This window comes from Euleptes europaea, chromosome 4 (assembly GCF_029931775.1).
Source record: "Euleptes europaea isolate rEulEur1 chromosome 4, rEulEur1.hap1, whole genome shotgun sequence".
NCBI classification, from domain to species: Eukaryota; Metazoa; Chordata; class Lepidosauria; order Squamata; family Sphaerodactylidae; genus Euleptes; species Euleptes europaea.
Window position 1 is genome coordinate 63,126,195 of NC_079315.1, and position 6,000 is coordinate 63,132,194.

The window sequence follows — 6,000 nt, forward strand, 5'->3', positions numbered from 1 at the left end:
GTTTTCCAGTGCCTTCCTCTGCACAGCAACCCTGGTATTCCTTGATGGTTTCCCATCCAAATACTAACCAGGGCTGACCCTGCTTCGCTTCTGAGATCTGACAAGATCAGGCTAGCCTGGGCCATCCAGGTCAGGGCCACAGCCATAGTAAGTATTCATAATTCTGTAATTGCCTGTGCACAAGTAGTTCATTGACAATTCTTGAGTCGACTGTTTCAATGCTGCTACTGCTTCTAGTGCTTCATTTTCTAAAGTACCATCCACCTTGATTAGTACTGTGTAAATTGACATAAGTAATGCTAAACAAATCAAATATTCTGATTGTATTTCCGCATGAAGTGGATTGCTTATACAATCATTAATGGGTTTTGATATTTGTAGAGGCTCTAAACAGACATATGAATGAGCTTTCTTTGTGCCTGGTTTATTGGTGGCGAAAGAGCAATTGAAAAGGCCAGTCGCTAGAGAAGGAAGAGTAACTGCTCCACCTTGTGAAGCAAGACCGTAGTTGCAGCTGGTGTTTTCCAGATGCAATGAGACTGGGGGTCTTTCTCATCCTATGCATTATTATCCATAAAAGAAGAAATCCAGTTCAGTAGAAAAAGGGATTTCAAGCAGCTGTATCATGATATTTCATGAGCATAGTTATTGGCATTAACTTTTTTTTGTTGTATTCTTGTATAATGTAGCCTGAACAAACTGAGTAAATACATTAAAAACCTCTTAGAAGCAAAGGTTTCTTCCAATAATTCTCTCTCTCTCTCTCTCTCTCTCTCTCTCTCTCTCTCCCTCCCTCCCTCCCTCCCTCCCTCCCCCTCTCTCTCTCTCTCTCTCTCTCTCTCTCTCTCTCTCTCTCTCTCTCTCTCTCTCTCTCTCTCTCTCTCTCTCTCCTTCTCCTTCTCCTTCTCCTTCTCTTTTTTCTAGCAAAATATGAAATGTATCACTGAGTTATTTAGCCAGGAATAATTTGATTGCTGAAATGGATCAAACATTCTACAGAAATGGTACTATCCGGGGGGGGGGGGGGATAAAAAGGAATTTAATGGATGTTTTAATGTGCTAGGTGATTAAGACATCTGTTGTTCTGCATTGAGACTCCCCCCCCCCATGTGTAAGATTTGGACTTTGCCCTGGGGTTTTGTAAGCAAACACAGGTTTTTCAATAGTTTATCAGTACATTATTACAAAGCAAGAACACTATGAAATTTTGAGCTCCTCCCCATAGGCAGGTGGTTTGCCTCTTCCCCTTCACATGCACTCCTCTTCTAGCCCTGCAGTTTTAACTAGTACTGGCATACATTCTATTCTGTCCATGTTTGTGTTTGAAGTATGGCCAAGTCTTATGGTGCTTTCACACATGCTGAATAATGCACTTTCAATACACTTTAACAATCATTTGCAACTGGATTTTTCTGTTTCACGCAGTAAAATCCAGCTGCAAGGTACATCGAAAGTGGATTGAAAGTGTATTATTTGGCATGTGTGAAAGCGCCCTTAATTTCAGCCAAGGGGTTAGCTCTCAAATCTGTTTTAATATAAGGGCTCAGCTCTGAAGCATATGATTATACTAAAGAGAAGTCCCTTCAGATCATGCAAAATGCCTCCCCCACATACTTACTCATAGACATACCTGTGGTTGGGGAAATGGTGTAGATTGAGAAGAGTTACTGTTCCTTGCTCCCCATACCACAGTCCCAATGCGATTCAGACCCTCGTGCAGCTGCTATTTACCAAAAAAGTGCTTGAGACCTCTGGATGCTTAACTCCTAAGCATCTCATCTAGTTTGGTGTTTATAGGCTTACCTGAGACTTGCTGGCCACACTCAGAACATCTATATTCCTGTGCAAGTTAGTGGTGCAATGAGCAGCCCAGGACTAACAGAACAGTGGCAAAGCCACAATGCAATCTGGGAGGATGTGAAGCCTGGAAGAATACGGTTGGTCATATGGCTGGAATTTGGCAGAATCTGGTGTTTCCTGTCCTCTTGGATCCCAGTATTCAGAGCTGCCTAATTGCCAAACCTAGCTGAGCTGGGTCCTGTCCATTTCAGCAAGAGAACCCTCACGTTCATCTGAACATAGACAAAGGCCATGCTTCTTTGTTGCTTCTACTGAGTTATCTGTAGCCTTTGATACCATGCCATCTTGTTGAGTCATTTGGAGAGAGGGGTAGGTATCAGGGGATGTACTCTGGTTCAGATCATTTCTTACAGACAAACTCAAAGGGTTGATGTCAGAATCCAGTGTGGGATCATCATTAGTGTGGGATCTTCCTTGTGGGGTTCCACAGAGAGCAGTCATATCCCCCATTCTAGTCAACCTCTATGTAAAGCCCTTAGTACAAATCACTCATATTTTGGAGTTGGCTGTCATCAATACGCTGATGATGCCCAACTCTGTATCTCCTGGTGATTTGGTAGAGGTCCTGAATTGCTGCCTGATTGCTGTAGTTAAATGGCTAAGGGTGAACAAACTGAAACTAAATCCTGACAATACAGAGGTAATGTTTGTTGGGAAGGCAGATATCTTGAAGGATGTTGTGGTTCCCATTTTTGATGGGGTTCAGCTGGCCCTTGCTGACTCAGTCAAGAACTTAGGGGTTTTACTGGACCCAGCATTACTGTTGGAGAAGCAAGTTAATGCAGCTGCTTTCTACCAACTTAGTTTAGCCCAGAAGATGGCTCCTTATTTTGACTTGGCCGATTTGGCCACCTGGATCCATGCCACAGTAACACTGAGACTAGACTAGTGCAATTCACTCTACATACTAGTTCTCCCGTTCAAGTCAACTCAGAGACTCTAGCTGGTGCAGTGTGTCGCAGCTCGTATATTATCAGGAGCTAGGTGGAGCATGCATATTAGCTCCATTGTGCCGTCACTCCATCAGCTGTCCATCAGTTACTGGCTTCAATTCAAAGTATTGGCTATCACATACAAAGCCCTTCATGGCTTTGGACCCTCATATCTCCAGGACTGCCTTTCCCTCTATGCTCTACCACAACAGCTTCACTCATCTGATCAGGGCCTTCTGCAGGTGCCACTCTGGGCAAGATCAATCACTGCCTGCACATATGCATTCTCTGTTGCCCCCCTCCCCCCACTCTCCTGGCTTTTCATAAGCTATGCAAAACAGAATTACTCACAAGAGCATTTTTACAAAGGTAACAGACTTTATTGGAATGATTCACAGAGAGACCTTTAATAAAGGGTTGGGAAGCAATTTTCCTCCAGGCTAGATTGGACAGGGATCCTGGAGGTTTTTTGTTTGTTTGTTTGTTTGTTTTTTGCCATCTTCTGGGCATAGAATAGGTGGTCACTGGGGGTATGGAGGGAGATGGTTATGAATTTCCTGCATTGTGCAAGGGGTTGAACTAGATGAACCTGGTGGTCCCTTCCAATTCTCTGATTCTATAAAAGGGAAAGAGACTGTAGACTATACTAATGTGTATGGTACATATTATCTGTTGCTGTGTGTATTGTTGTATTATGTAATTTCTGCATTGTTTAATATGCTGTGTTAATACTTATGCTTTTTTCAGTCTTGTTCAAAAATTTTACTTGGTTTTAATTTCCTCATCCTAATCTTATTGCATTTCTTATTGGACATCCCATGCTATTGACTGCATTGACTTACACTGAGCCATCTGCCTTAAGTCTGTGAGAAGTGCAAAATATAAATAATGTAAATAAACAACTAACAGAAATAAATATCCTGGCTTTTAGATGTTGTTGGGTAGCCTTTGTTTCCACAGGAGAAGTTCAAATGGGAAAACCTGCCAAGACCACTGCTGAGGCAAGGTTGGTTTATGTGCTTGTGAGATAGGGGGTGTTTATACAGCTATAGGTACTGCTCTTGCTTTAGCTTAGTTATTTTTCTGCACTTTGCAACACAAACACATTCTTAAGAGTGAGCCCCACATCTAAAAAAGGGCATATGGGACAAGCAGCAAATGAATAAACTGGAGATTCCCTAGATTAATTGTCTACAAAAATGACTTGAAACTGCAGGCTCAATAGTGCCACTAGGTGGCAGACGAGTAATGCAGATTAAGGCTAGCTAGAAGAAGAAATCTCTGAGTCTTCTTGTCCTACAGAAAGAAGCACTGTTAAGAAATGCTCATTATTGGCTGCTTTCCTGGAAACTACAGAACTTTTGCTTTTAGGGCCCCACCCACCAACTTTAGTAATGTATACAAATACATTTAGTTCTGTGTTGCTTGCAGTCCACTCTAAAACAAAGGTACTAGGGCCAAGGGGATGGGGGGAAGCAGCTTAAATTGTTATTTTTCCAGGGAGAATGAATTCTTCAAGGAATGAGATACTTACCCTATAACATTTTTAAAAACACTGTCACATATTGTGACCTTTCTATGTTGTAATAGATAGCAGCTGCATTGCTGCTTATCATTAAGCATGTTACTTAACAATAGATTATTCCTGATTTTTCTTTGTTCTAACTTTCTGCTGTTGAATTCCAATTCCAAACCACATTTTTGCCCTGCTTATTTTGATGTGGCAAAATACAGTGGCAAACAAAAGACTCCCACCTAATTGGTAACAATGCAAAAGAAACAATGGGTTTAGAATATGCTGTGACAAACTGAGACACTATCACAGCATTTGCCTTAAGGAATGCCCTGTTGAGTCAATGAAGTCTGAGACTTGGACTACTGGTGTATAATCTCCATAATTCCCTGTTAGCTAGGCAGCAGAGTCTGAATAGGAACATCTATAGGAAGTTCTGTGAACTGAATTTGAGAACTTAGAAGAAGAGTTGGTTTTTATATGCTAACTTTCTCTACCACCTAAGGAAGAATCAAACCAGCTTACAATCACCTTCCCTTCCCCTCTCCACAACAGACACCCTGTGAGGTAGGTGGGACTGAGAGAGCTGTGACTAGTTCAAGGTCACCCAGCTGGCTTCATGTGGAGGAGTGGGGAATCAAACCCAGTTCTCCAGATCAGAGTCCACCTTAATTTAAGAATTTTAATTCTGTATTAACTAAGCCATCTAAGATCTATGCCTTCTCTGTAGAAAAATTTATAAACTAGCTCTGGTTCTATACCTTCCCTACCTACCATTTTCCCTCCAAGTCCATCCCTTGTACAGTGTTTAATAAATCTTGGTTGATAACTTGAAAAAGCCTCTGGTGTCTCCTTTCTACTGAGGTAAAATAAGTAAAGGGACGAAGGAGAAAAATGAAAACTCCAATCGAACATTTTGGAAAGCAGTCTCTCACTTGGTACGCACAGATCGTGATAATATCAAACAGATGTTCTCCAGAAACAGCAGCACTATACCATTCATATGCCAACAGAATCATTGACAGACAAAATACTAGGCAGAGTTACAACCTTCAAAGCCATTGACTCCAAGCGAGTTCTAACTTTTTAAAAAGGATTGCATTGTAATATCTATTAATGATAAGACTGCTTAATCCATGTTAAGGTATGTTGAAGAACTTGATCCCGATGTTTTTATTTTCCATTCAGAGTTTTATTACAAATATCAACATGTACAAACTACACAATGAATGAATAATCAAATATTTCCAATAATAACTATAAATATCCATATCCAGTTCTAAGAAGAAACCCAAAAGTAGTTCTATCCATGGCAATTATCATACCTTCAGAATAGAGTAATAATAAACAGTCCTAACAAGTTTCAGATGTATCTCAAGATTGCTGTTTGGGTCATCTCCTTCCATTTTAATTCTTGTGAGCAACCCAGTAGCAAGAGGTAACATTTTGGCTAAATTAATATGGAATAAAAGGAATTTCTATTAATTGGATGAATTTCAGGCCATCGTATTCACACAAATCCTCAAATTGCAGCACTGGGTGTAGGTGTCAGTCCTCACCTGGACATGAATGCAACCCTCCACCGGTGGCAGCTCCTATGTGCTTAAGAGGCAGTTGTGCGGGGATGGCTGTAAATGGGAACCCTTTCAATGTGATATGAAGTTAGCTATTTAAAGGGGGGAGGGTGGGAATCCC